Source organism: Malaya genurostris, chromosome 2 (genome assembly GCF_030247185.1).
Source record: "Malaya genurostris strain Urasoe2022 chromosome 2, Malgen_1.1, whole genome shotgun sequence".
Taxonomy (NCBI): Eukaryota; Metazoa; Arthropoda; class Insecta; order Diptera; family Culicidae; genus Malaya; species Malaya genurostris.
This window is the reverse complement of record NC_080571.1, coordinates 83,985,209-83,999,042: the sequence shown is the minus strand read 5'-3', so window position 1 is coordinate 83,999,042 and position 13,834 is coordinate 83,985,209. Positions and strand designations below refer to the sequence as shown.

General features: G+C 38.1%; 1 protein-coding gene across 7 annotated transcripts in view; it reads right to left on the bottom strand.

The window, feature by feature from the left end:
• LOC131427882 (trithorax group protein osa) overlaps positions 1-13,586 on the bottom strand; it is a 483,794-nt gene extending 470,208 nt beyond the window's left edge. For 5 of the 7 annotated variants that reach the window (XM_058591443.1, XM_058591444.1, XM_058591446.1 and 2 more), the window contains exon 1: positions 12,970-13,585. The gene's annotated coding sequence lies outside the window, so the exon portion shown is untranslated. Of the gene's footprint in view, positions 1-12,969 lie in introns of all 7 variants that reach the window. The other 2 variants (XM_058591445.1, XM_058591447.1) reach the window with 1 other exon arrangement.
• Positions 13,587-13,834: the final 248 nt, after the last annotated feature.

Here is a 13,834-nt window from a genome sequence, read left to right as displayed (position 1 = left end):
TACCGCCAGGAATCGACCGCCCTTTGACATTTGGAAGGACTAGTACTACTACTACTGCTACTGCTGGTACGACGACGGGGGTATCAGAATAGAAGGGAAAAACCACGCGCGCGACCAGAATCCGGAATCAGTCCGTTCGAGTGGAAAGATCAAAACAAGGACGACGAAAATCGGCAGGCTCCAACCGTGTTTTCTTCTCTTGTTTTTTGTTTGTTCCGTGCCTTCTCCTCTAAGCTCTACCGGCCGGAGGCAAGGTACGGTCATAATTCCCCTCATCGGATTACGCCGCAAAGTTAAATAGCGGGAGGGTTCGAGGGTGGCCCACTTACAATCCGGAACCGATATGCGTTTGGGTTTTGTCGGTGTGTGGGTGTGTGCGGCAACGGTTTTAGAACACCAGAAACAAGGAAGCGGTTGGGTGCGAAAACTTTGCAGTGCAATTTTGGCCGCAACAGACCGAATGATAATGGTTCGTGTCGCTATCAGCGGGAGTACGAGCAGAAACGCGTGCGATTTGTTTTTGCTTTGCCAGTGCCAGTGATGGTATGGCGATAACCGAATTACACCGAAATGTATGCGAGAACGAATCAGGAATGATAAGATCGGAGGAAAAAATGCCGTGCCGGAGAAAACCATGTGCTCCGAGATATTCTGAATTGTTTGAAATTGTGCACCCGCGATGGCAACGATTCCAGAAACATAGAATCAACTTCAATCATAGTCCGAAGGAGTTATTTTTAACAGCCAATCTTGGCCATTCCAGAGGCACACGGAGTCAACCGCAAAACCCATCATCCACGGCACATTCATCACATCAAACAGGTTGCCGTTGTTCGATCCGTCGGATCGGATCTATTTATCAATGCATACGTTTTATGCCTCCCGGTTGCATCATCGTTGGCCTCAATTTCCTGACCAAATCAAAGCTGACCTCTTCGGTGTGTGTGTGCCTCGGCCACGGACGCGAAGAAAGAGTCAAGAATGACGGAAAATAAATAAGCGATTTCGTAACAAATGCGAAAATCAACGGAAACCTGCCTGATAGAGGAGGATGGTTTCGTCGTTTTGTTATTTTTATTTTCTGTTTGTTGTTTCCCCTCGACGAAGTTTTATTGCTGCTATGCACCACGACGACGACGACGACGACGACGAGAGCAAGGTCCTTTCTCCGCGCTCCAACGGCTCCGGGTGTGTGCGTTGGTTGGGAAGGAGGGAGGGAGGGTACGCAAGGGTACACCGCACCGGAGTTGATTCGATGAGTGACTTTTACTGTTGCTTTTTTTAGGATGCGAATCGGAGAAGGGAAGCAAACCGCAAAGTTAATCATACGCAGCAGATGGTCTTTGTTTTTTTTTTTTGCTTCCTTTCTTTCTTTCTGTAACATAGGTATTGTGTTCGCTTTGACGCTTTCCAGCAGGTTCCCGCTAATGCACCTTTTCATACGCTGACAATCGTTAGCGGTAACTCGGTCGATTCGAACTACCTGCCCGGGAGCTTTTTGGTTCGGTTTCGGAGCTCGAATTATTTGATTCTTGAATCAAGTAGATAGGCTCCTGTGCATCAGGTACTAGCGCATTTACCGCGCTGTCGACGATTTATGGTTCACAGGTGCGTTCGTAGCGTTATCGGTAGAGGTTTTTCAGCTAAATTAATTATTACCCGATACCGTAGAGTATTTCTTTATTTTCGGGAAATGAGACGGGACTCGTGACTCTGTGCTGAGGAAGCACAGCGTGATGGACGTGACAATCGTATTTCACGATTGTCAAAATCGGCACATTCAGGCGAAATGTCTATTAGATTTGTTGATTGTAGTCTTTTAATAGCACAGTTACTTCAGCAATCTATTCTCAATAATTTATTTCGTATACTGTTTATCATCCGTGAGAAATCCTTCGCGGTAGATCAGTTGACAACGACTTGGTAGCTTCGGTAGTTGGAATGTGTTTCGCTATGGGGCTTCCGTAGAGTAAATCTCATCTGCATTGAGATGACGCATCTTTAATTTGGTTAATCCTAATTTGATTGACATCAGAAATGGTTAAAAACCCGAGGACTCAACTAGAGTAAAGTTCGGTGTTTGTTTAGCTTTCCACGTTGAACTGCTAAAAGGCAATAATAGTTTAATAAAAAACAAAACTGCTATGCATTGAAGAATCAAGGACGAAACGTGATAGAACGGTAGAAAAATTTAGTGTACTTTACTGGTATTTATTTAATTATCCTTAGGACAACAATCGGCCACAAGAACAGCCTGTAATCGTCTTAGCATTGATTCAACACTACTGCTAGTCGTTATTGATGCGTTTTTATACCATTCAGTAGGGTAAATGCACTCTTATGCATCTCAACCTCAACAGTTATTTCATATACGAAAATCACTAGTTAGAGTGAGATATGTTGTCTCTATTCGATGGATTGACTTTAAGGGTACGATGAAAATAGGTGGATTCGCTTTTAGTTTTGCTGTCGCTACAACAGTAAGATTGTCCAATTTTGTCGTGAACTTACTTTACTATGGGGCGCCTTTTCAAAATTTACCCTGCACAAGAATGGGTAGAACTTTATCGCGAATATCTCTTGATGTACTTAACCCAACAACATAATTTTTTCTACAAGCTATCGTAAATATGATCAGGAATTTTTGATTCGATTTTCAAAAGCGTGAGATAACCATAAATAATTGAAAAACAAAGTTATCTAAAACTTTTGTAAATATTGAGGAAACGCATGTTTGCCTTTTTCGCACCCGGACGACGGTTTTGAGGTAGTCAAGCACATATCAGTTCAGATTATCTACTGGACGAGTGTAAAAAATAAACTTTGGTTGAAAATCGTTAATTTATTCTAATGCTTTAGACGGAACTGGATGTCGAGGTAAGGTTCTCCCACCAACATCAGTAAAAACAAACCAAGTATAAAGAGTGAAACGCTCAGGTCGTGCTCTCATTTGGACATCGGTCGTCAGGAGGAGCAGTCGGCAATGAGAGCAGACCTTTTGCGTGGTACAAAACCTCAAATGCACAGGTCGCAGAGCCAGTTTCACTGCAAAGAAGATCGATTGCGTCATCCTGCTGCTGGTCGTTTGCATTGGAGCGAAATGACCATTATTTTATCACAAAGAACTATACTGGTTATTTCGTAATATTTGTGTGGCAGAATGTAACTTATTTGTACTTAAGTTTAGTTTTAGTTTAGTTTACACGTTTCAAATTCTAGTTGTGAAAAAGGGGAAAGTTTGCACAAGTCACAAAATCAATAAACTAATTGATATTAGGAAGTCTAAAGAAAGAGTGTCAGTTTTATTCGTATTCACGGAATCCAGTTATGTCTGACATTACACACCCGTCTTTTTTGAACTATTTTTCTGCGGTATTACTTCTTAGGTCTGAAATAAACACATTGTATCCGCTTTTGATCGCTTTTGATGATTGCCCGGGTTGGTGGTTCAATGCATAGGGCGCTGGTCTTACAAACTAGTTGTCGTATGTTTGAGCCCTGACCTGGAAGGATTCTTAGTGTCAGTAGGATCCATAGTACTAGCCATGCAATGATTCTGTACACTAAGAATCGGCTGCGAAGTCTGTTGAAACAGAAAGGCCAAATTCCACAAAAGGAATGTAATGCCAGGACTTTGCTTTTTTTTATCACAATTCGTTGATCGAAAGTCGAGTAACATAGCGACTCTACTACTATCTATTGGTTCGGTAGCCCTATTATATTGTTTTCGACATATGGTCATCTCCATCAGTTGATGTTCTTGAACCTTCACTTTGAAAACAGATCACCAATTGTGCTATCCTCGAAGCTTTTTGATACTAGTTTTGCTGTATGTTTTAGATCTTCTTCGTCAATAAATTCCGAGTTTTCCAAGCAATAAATCTACCTGCAAAAGTAATAAATAAACAGTAAGTAAGTTGTTAAGTTAATGATTAACAACTCAGTATGAACTGGAACCAAACATCAAATTTGACTACAGACGTCAAACACTATTTAGTCATTTCGTGTGATATTATCAGATCTTCTAGGATTCATTTTTCTCGTTAGTAGAAACTTCGTTGATGCTCTACCCTGAAATATGCTGCTGGTCACTTTATAGGAAAAAAGGTGGAGTAATTAATTACAAATTTTCCCGGTCAACTAGAATTGACCATGACCGTAGCTGGCTGACTGACCTCGGACTTCAAATGTCAGAACTAAAGCCAGTATGCTTATGCAATCATTACTTCAACAAAATGTATTCCACAAGAAAAAAACTGGATTTTTGATAGTAAAAATAAAATTTCACACGTCGATGCTTTTCACGCAACCCACCTGGGTTCTATTCCCAACCGCGCACGTAAGATTAGAAAATCCGGAAAAGGCTGACCGGAAAAGGCGAATATGATGATGATGACCTTCCAGATTGTGGCTCGAACATGCGACAACTGACTGGGAAGATCAGCACTTTACACATTGAACTGACAACAGCGCTTTGAGGCTTCCTTTCTGTATACTCAAGAGAAAAATACCAAAATTGTCAAAAAAGGAGTGTTGAAAAGTAGTACAAATAGTACAACAAAAGGTAAGTGGGTAATGTCAGAGACATAACTGGATGGACGTGAATACTAATGAAACTGGTACGTTTCTTTCACACTTCCGAATATCAATAACCGTTTGTATTAGTTGATCGATTGTGTGAATTAACTTAAATTCAAATGAAAGGTCCCGTGGTTCCATACGGAGTTCCTGAATTTCAGCTGGGTTCGACTTCCAGTTCCGGAATTATAGGGTAAAATGTGTTAAAAATATACCGCCACTTAAGGCGACGTAAAAAAGTAACGTGCAAAATTTTCAAAACTACTTCAATTGGTAGCTATTGGTAGCCAATAGACGGCCAAACAATTCTATTTCGGCTATCCTGCTTCCCGGTTTTCGATTAACGGCGGGAGATATGTCATATATCCTAAAATGGATCTCATCCACTTTGCTCAGGGATGGCGGAACCGATACTTGCAATCTTAGGTTCAAATGAAAGGTCTTGAGGTCCAACCAAAAATTACTGTATATTTGTACAAGAGTCGCAGGAACATATTTTTTTCTCCATATCATCGAAAATATGGTTAGCGTTTTATGATACAATTTTCAGTAGTATGAGATAATCACAACTAATTCAAAATTTAAGCTTTCTAAAGTGTTTGGTATGAACGAACATTAAGGTGAAATTCAGTGCCAAAATAAGGCACGGAAAGTTCCAACCGCATGAATTGAGGTCGGTTTACGACATGTTTTGTTTCGCAGACACTAACTATGATTGGTTATAAACTATGAGTATTTTTGATTGACTAATATGAGAGAGACACATTAGTGCACGTTGTTTAACACGGTCAAATTAGTCAATCAACTAGTACGCGCGATTATCAATAGTTCGGATGTGTGGAAAAAGCATGGCAGTTTTTGATGTGGAACACAGTTTTGTTTTCTATATAGGGGTGCAAATAAGAAATTCGAGGGCAAATGCAAGTAGAAAAGTGGTCAGCTTTTAAACACTTACAGCTCAGTCAGTTTAGTTTCAATCAGTAATATTATTTCACCAATTAATTGGAAATATTTCTACGTATTGATTTGAATGTTCATGGCCATGTATTTTCAATTATATATCATTGAAATGTTGATCAATAGCTAGCATAGTACTTTATTGTGCCTGCTAAAAATCTCCGGCATACCGGATTTCCCTAACGTAGACGACGGTTTTGAAGGAGTAAACGATATATCAATTGGTCAATCGATGCAAAAGCAAAGCTGTTGGAAGCACGCGAAACTAGAGAAGCTCAAATATCGAAATCCGTATCGCATGTATGGACAGAAATATAATTGCATACATTTGGGATATTGATTTTTTTTATTTAAAAGATATTTTATTTAGGCCTATTTGCGTACAAGCTTTACGTGGCCGATTTAGCTGAGTTTTTAGATAAATTTTTTTTTGTATTGGATCTCGTTGTCACCCTTTTTCTAGGGGGAGAGGAGCTTCCATTTTCCTCCTGCGAGGATTGAGGGGCAGTTTGTTCGTGGTTCGTCTCGTCATCCATTGCCGTGGTATTGTTGTTGATTTCGTAGCTAGTTGCTGTAGATGCGCCTTGTTGTACATTGTTTGCAGTTGCTGGTTGGTTGGATGGTAAGCTGTTAACTGCAGCTGGTGTACTTTGTTCTATAGGGGTTACGTTGGATGGTTCCGTTGAAGGGGTGACTGTCAAAGGTGTACTGGGGTTGCTTGGGGTTGGTGTAAAGGAAGCACCGTTGTCCTTTGGTATAGTTGTCTCCTTGTCCGGTTTATCACATGGCTTACCGTAGTGAACAGCTTTTTGGCAATATCGACATGTGGCTATCTGAATGTCATAGGTAACAAGTGATTTGCACGGTATTCTTGTATTCTGACCGAATGTCACATAAGAAGGTATAGACCTCCTCAAGCGCATGCGTAACAAACGTGCGCCATTTAGAATACCGGGGACAAAATTCTTCTTTTTCGATAGAGAATCTTTCCGTATTGGGACATAGTTGCGCGAATATACGAATCGGGGACGCATGAGTGAAGATCATGCACACGCACTTCTATAGCACTATCATCCATATATACTGGAATGTTGTACCTAATGTTCTCGTGTTCCACATAGTGCACATTGTTGTTGTCTTTTGCAAATTGAATTGCATCCAACTCTTTACAAAACTGGATGTAAACAACATTATTGGTCTTATTGCATTGAAGTAAATGCACACGTTTAATGTCAAGATGCATTTGCTCCTTAAGCAAACCTTCAAGTTCTCGTATCGAAGGTCGAATTTTGCACTGTCTGAGGTCAACAATAATTGTATTCTTTCGTGCCGGCGGTAGCTTTTGTTCGTTTGGTTCACTCATTTTCGAGGTCTATTGTTCACTACACAATACTGTACTTGGTTTCTTCTGTCCCCAACGTAAGTGGTTTTGTTTTATCGACTGACTTGGATGAGATGTAAACCCGAACTGATGGGATATTGATGTAATACAACTAAATCGGCTACAAAACAAATACAAATCAAGACAAACAGAGTCTATATTCTGGGTTCGCGTCTTCGGTGTTGTTTTTTTTATAAAGATCAATCTAAGCAGACTCTCGTGCAATTGCCGATTCATATGTGTGAAAATGTCGATCATTAGAAATTTTGGTTGCCTTGTTCCACATCAATGGCTCGAACAACCCCATGGGGCTGATCCTTGTAGTTTTTTCGTGTTCACGTCATCCAGTTGTGTCTCTGACATTATCCTCCCGTATTTTTTTGTCGTAGATTTATATACTCAGTTGAGAAAAACTTCTTATTTTTATAGGGAATGCTTAGAAGTTCCTGAAAAAATCGATTTGTAGTCGAATTTATCCGATGTTCTCAAATGTCGGGTCCTTTTGCCAGCTTTTAGCTACATCTGAACCTGAATTCTGGAATTTCAGAAACTGAAACTGAACTAAAGAACTAAATTCGGAACTTGGGACCGGTTCCGAATTCAGTTGCAAAATTCATATTCGCAATACTATGAGGATAGTTCTAGAATTATGAATCTAGAATTAAGGTTCCGAGTTTAATTCTAGAACTGAATTCTGAACCTGTGTTAAGGAACTGAGTCCAGTACCGGAATCGAAGTTCCGAATTCAATTCCAGCATGCAGGTTCTGAACTCGAATTCTATTCTGAACATGCAGGACTTCGGATTTATATTCAGAAAATGAGGTTAGGAACTAAATTGTGATTCAGAAGTCAGTTCAGCATGAAATTTTCCAAACAACAATATTTCTGCTGAACCGATTTTGAAAAAGTACCACTCAATTTTAAATCCCATTTAAAAAAGAGTAGTTTAAACAACTTATTCTCTTCACTAGTTCTTTCACTTCGTACCATAGTGCCTAATTCACAATTTTAGGTCAAAATGACAGATTTTAGGCAAAAACGACACTCTAAAGTGAATTGACAAAAAACGGTGTTCTGGTAGCATATATATTAGAACAATCCGACAAAAATGCAATTAAAAACTCTGTTTACATTTGTTACTTAGGTCGTAATGAATGTCGAATGGCAAAATGGCAAGTTTTATTCTATTCTTGGATTTAAAATTCTATAATTCCATGTTAGTAACTTTTTTAATTATATATCTCATCGAACATTCATTTGAAATGTTTCTTAGAAATTGCTGATTACTTGCTTTTGCGATCTTGACGAACTGAGTCGAATGGCATTTGATATTATTTTAAGAATTCAAAATCCATGAGGTGGTAACTCCTTTAGCATTAAGTGAATAAAAATATGAATATTGTGTCATATACAAATTAGCTTAATTACAACGCAGTCTTGGCATTACATTCCTTTTGTGGAATTTAGCCTTTCTGTTTCAACAGACTTCGCAGCCGATCCTTAGTGTACAGAATCATTGCATGGCTAGTACTATGAATCCTACTGACACTAACAAGCCTTCCAGGTCGGGGCTTTAGAACCGAGGCCCGGAGGGCCGAATGTCATATACCATTCGACTAAGCTCGACGAACTTAGCAAATGTCTATGTGTGACAAATATTGTCACTTTTCTCGGAGATGGCTTAACCAATTTTCACAAAATGATTCAAATGAAAGGTATTATAGCCCCATCCAAAGTTCCTGAATTTCATTTGGATCCGACTTCCGGTTCCGGAGCTACAAGGCGATATGTACAAAAATTGTGAAAAAAAATGTCATTCACTTTTCTCCGAGATCCATCGATTTTCACAAACTTAGATTCAAATCGATTTTCACAAACTTAGATTCAAATGAAAGGTCTCACGGTCCTATACGAAGTTCCTGAATATCATTTAGATCCAAATTCTGATGCCGGAAATACAGAGTGATATGCATAAAAAAAGTGAATGTAATACATAAAAAATGTGATAATAATGTCACTCACATTACTCTGGGATGGTTAAACCGATTTTAACAAACTTAGATTCAAATGAAAGGTCTTATGGTCCCATACAAAGTTCCGAAATATCATGCGGATCCGACTTCCGGTTAAGTAATTACAAGGTGATATATACCAGAAATGTGAAAATAATGTCACTCGTTTTTTAGATTAGCATCACTTTTTCAGTGATGAGCTCATCATTCGACGCCAATCTCTTTCTAGCTAGCTTATTTTTGAAATCTGAGAACTAAATATAGTCTGTGAGGGCTAAATTGGGTGAATATGATGGATACGACAGCAATTCGAATTTGAATTCATGAAGTAACGATAAATGTTTTTTATTATAAAGGTTTAAACCATGATGTCATTCGCCTCTTCGGGCTAGTAAAGTTTTTTAAGCCTATGTGCGGGGTTGGGTATCGAACCCAGGTAGGCTGCGTGGAAGGTATCGACTTACCGATCACGCTATACCCGTCCTCAACAATAAGTTGTTTTGATCAGCTGTTAGACAATGCGGAACCAACTTCACCTTTCGATTCTCTGCAACGATAGAATTAACCTTTGATACGATATCCGGAACAACGTGGTGTCTGATGTTTTCAAATTCATCATACTAGTCAATACTGGTTGGTTTCTTTGGAGCAGAGCCCGGATAATGCTTATCAACCAATTTCTTTTTTTTTTGTATAGTATTTTTGTCATTAGAAAACAGTGATTCGTCAACAAACGAAATTCTTCTTTGATTTTTTCTATAGAAAGATATTGGAATTGCTGGAAAAACCGACTTTCGAACGGAGCCTCGGAGACCCATAGTGTTATATACCATTCGACTCAGTTCGACGAGATCGGAAAATGTCTCCGTGTTTGTGTGCACTTTTAGAAGATATTTGAACGCGCTCAATTTTCTCAGAGATGGCTGAACCGATTTGAACAGACTTAGGCTCGTTTGAAAGCTACTGTTGGGCCATTGATCAAGTTCAAAGATCAAACGGCTGTGACTTTTTGTTCCGGAGAGAGATTACCTCTAATTTCGTAAAGCGCTACTGTTCAAAAGTTTAAGCACCTCAAAAAAATTCCTAATGCAAAATTTGAGCTAAATCGGACATGAGTAAAGGGTGCTGCCCAGCGGTTAAAGTTTGAAAATTTTCTATCTTCAAAAAGCACCATAGGGAGTACATGAAATTTCCAAAATCAATTTTTTTTTATACCAAAAGTCTCAAAACTGCATGAAACGTCGAGATTTAGTGTCATCTGAAAAAAAAAATTTTTTTTGAAAGAATCAACTTTCTTTTTTCAGATTAGCATCACTCTTCTCATACAAAAAGGCAACGCAAATGTCAAGCACTAGTTTGGAAAAATGATGCTGACTGTGTGACATAAACACTGAAGCATGCTTTTGTGAACTACTCGAATCAATCAGAATCAATTGGTGTCAGAAATTATTTAATAAAAGTATGAAACATATTTTCATGAGACTGTTATGAAAGAAGAGAAAGGCATTATCACATTACTAGGTGGATTAGGAAAGGTTTTTATTACAAGAAAACGAAATTATTTCCCTTTACAGATTTTACCAGTTTCGGAATTCAATCGAGTTGAATGCAATTTTCTACAAATTTTAGCTAATACCAAATTGAATCTACATAAAAGATCATAGATGTTTGTTTTACATTTTCCAATATATTAAATTCGAAAACTACCACGAAAATGTAGTTTTTTTTTTTTAGATTTTGATGTAAAATTTCTTAGACGAGCACTTACATCTAATTCACGTAAGTGCCTACAACTTTTTCAATTAAAAAAAACTTCTGTGGAAATATTCACGAACATTCTTGAATGCGTGCTTAGCTAAGTCACAAAAAACTCTAGGATTCAAACATTTCTGTAAAAATACAAAATTTCTTGAGATTTTTAGTAAATATGATGGAATTTTCTTGTTAATATTTTTATTGAAGCAATATTCAATCGATTAGTGATCAACAATGCCTAAATGTTCGGTATGAATTTCATGCTAAGTGTCAAACAGGTTTAATTTTATTTTAATTCTAAAATTTCTGATAAACATCTAATTTTTGGATTTTCTTTAGTAAATTTGAAACTATTTTTTCTCGTACATTATAGTTGGTATCAAATTCAATCGATTGGTGTACAAAAATGCTAAACTGTATTTAGCATTCTTCGAACAATTCTTCTTCTTCTTGTTTCGATTATAGAGGTTTTAACCTTAAGGTCATTCGCCTCTTCGGGCCAGAAAAACTTTCTGACCCTATGTGCGGGATTGCGAACCGAACCCATCGAACAATTCTAATATTATAAAATTTCTGTGAAAATATCGAATTTTTTGAGACATTTTCAGTGAAGTTGAAACTGATTTCTTCTAAAACATATCGCTGATGTCAAATGCAATCTATTGGTATATAATAATGCCTATGTCGTTGCTTTGAATTTAAAGATATGTCGAAAATACGAAGTTTTCGATAATTTATGCTTGGACTTTTGGTTCAATTTTTGATCATAGCTTTCATCAATTAATTGTAACTGAACAATTTTCTGTTCCATTTATGTTGCGATAGACGTGTCTGTCTAATGATAAACAAATTTTCAAAATCGAACTTCTAAACAGCTGAGATATGGCCAGCCAAAGTAAGCGTTCCCACTTTTTTTCAGCAGACTTTTTCTATTAACTGTAAAAAGAATATTCGGTTTTCTATCGTTCCAAATAGATTTTATTCCGAAACTTTTTAATGGTAAAAAAAAGTTTTGAAATCGGTCCAAAAATGGCTAAGATATAGTCATTCAAAATTAGCGTTCCCACTTTTTAACTTTTTTGGTATTCGGAGTGGTAAAAAAACATGTTTTCAAAAACCCGAAACGTAAACCTAAATTCGTTTCAATAGAAAAATAAGGAAAATTAAATTCAAATATTTTTAATAAGTGAATTAAACATGGTGTAAAATAAATGGATTTCAAAATTCTAAACGATTGCGATTTTCACAACGAAATATTTTAAAAAAATTGAAAATAATTACAATTACAAAGCAAAGGAACGACAAAAAATTATAATATTCAGATATAAAAACTGTTTTAAACTAAAAATATGAACATTTATATGTTCATCCTTTTCATTATTCATATGTTTTATCTTCTAAATATAAAATGTAACTTAGTTTTTTTTTATCAAATTTATTTCTAGATCTAATAGTATCAGCATTTGAATGATATGAAACATTTGGAAACAAAACTTAAAATTCTATCTTTTTCATACATTCAGTCTCTAATATTATTGTAGAATATTGTAATTCCAGACAGAAAATTTGACAAAATTTTAGATTTGAAAATTCTAACAATATAAACGTTCTAATTTGTTAAAAAATTGGATGTATAAATTTCGAATTTTCATTTCAAAACAATTTTTTCGCGTTTCGTCTTCGAATCGTCTGTGCCTATCAGGGTCGATTCGAGCCTGTCAGTGCTTCAGAGCAAGTCAACTTGAACCGCTGGTTTTAATATGAGATTTTTAATTATTCGAGTTCTCGATCCGTTTTGATTAACTTGTCATGTGTTTTTTCTGAATTTAGCTTCTATTCATGTTAAACTACAATTCGTCAAATTCAGTTATTCCATCGGAGCCAATGGTTTAGCTTTCTATGAAGATTTTGAATGCATATTGATATTGATCAATGGTTTTTAAACTTTAATTCCATAGTTTTATGTTTTCTACTTACGGTAAAAAAAAAATCAAACGTAAAATGTTGGTCAGACTAGAAGCCACCGCACCGTCTGTGTCTTGTGATAAGAACCAGAAGAGCTGAGCATCGCAAACAAAACAAGCCACCACCGCGTCTCATATTAACTAAGAAACATTCATTTTGTTTGTTTACACCGTTAACCGAAACCTTCCACCTCCCGGTGTCAATTTTGAATCCAATAACCGCAAACCTGCTAATCCGCTATGATTAACTAAAAAAGCCCGTAACAAATCGCCAACGCCAAAATAAATGAAATGCTTTCAATTATTCAATTGTTCGCTTACCGGTATCTTCACGTCGATGGTTACTGCTCTATAGGCTTCAGTTCTGCACGGAGCCACTAGTATTAAAAAAATATATATATTTTGCACCCACTAATCCATTCCGGGAACAACTCCGGCGCGTTTTCCCATCAGCTTAGGGAGGCACACCGTCTTCGCGAGGACAAAGGGGGCCGTTTTGTTCCGTTCCGTTTCGTGTTCTAGCACCGAGCGGGCCAACGTTCTGGCAGGCGGGCGGCGGACATATTTCCCAGTCGCGCCGTCAGTTCCGTTCCGTTCCGACCTGACCAGATTCCCCACGCACACACACACACTCGCGCAAAGAGGCAGTAGAAAAATAAGAAAAATACCAGCCAAAAGCAGAGAAAGGCTACTGCTGCATGCTTGCCTTTCCGACTGCGGCAAACCACGAGAAATCCTAACTTTCCTAGTCCGAACGGTGCCTTTCCGGGGGTTAATTTCTGCGTTAGCCACTTCACACGGCTTCCGGCCGCAAATTTGCACCACTTTGCGACAGTTTTTCACTAATTTTCACCAATTTTTCGTACCGAGAAGCACTAAAATCCCGACTGTTGCCCTTTTTACACAGTGCGCGTTCATCAAACACGACGACGAGCGGCGGCGACGACAACGACGAGCGCGATCTCTTTATTTTTCGGCAACTACTACGAGAGACGGGCAGCACGGCCACGCACACCGGTACCTACCGGACAGTGTCGGTACACGCGGCTTCCGTCGGTGTGTGCGTGAGCGAGGTACATTTTCGAGATTGAGGTCGCATTTTCGAAATAAATATCGCGATTGTTCGAATCCAAGATGGCATGTGCAGCGGTCGGCTTCGCCCGGAACAAAATGCAGGCGAAAACGG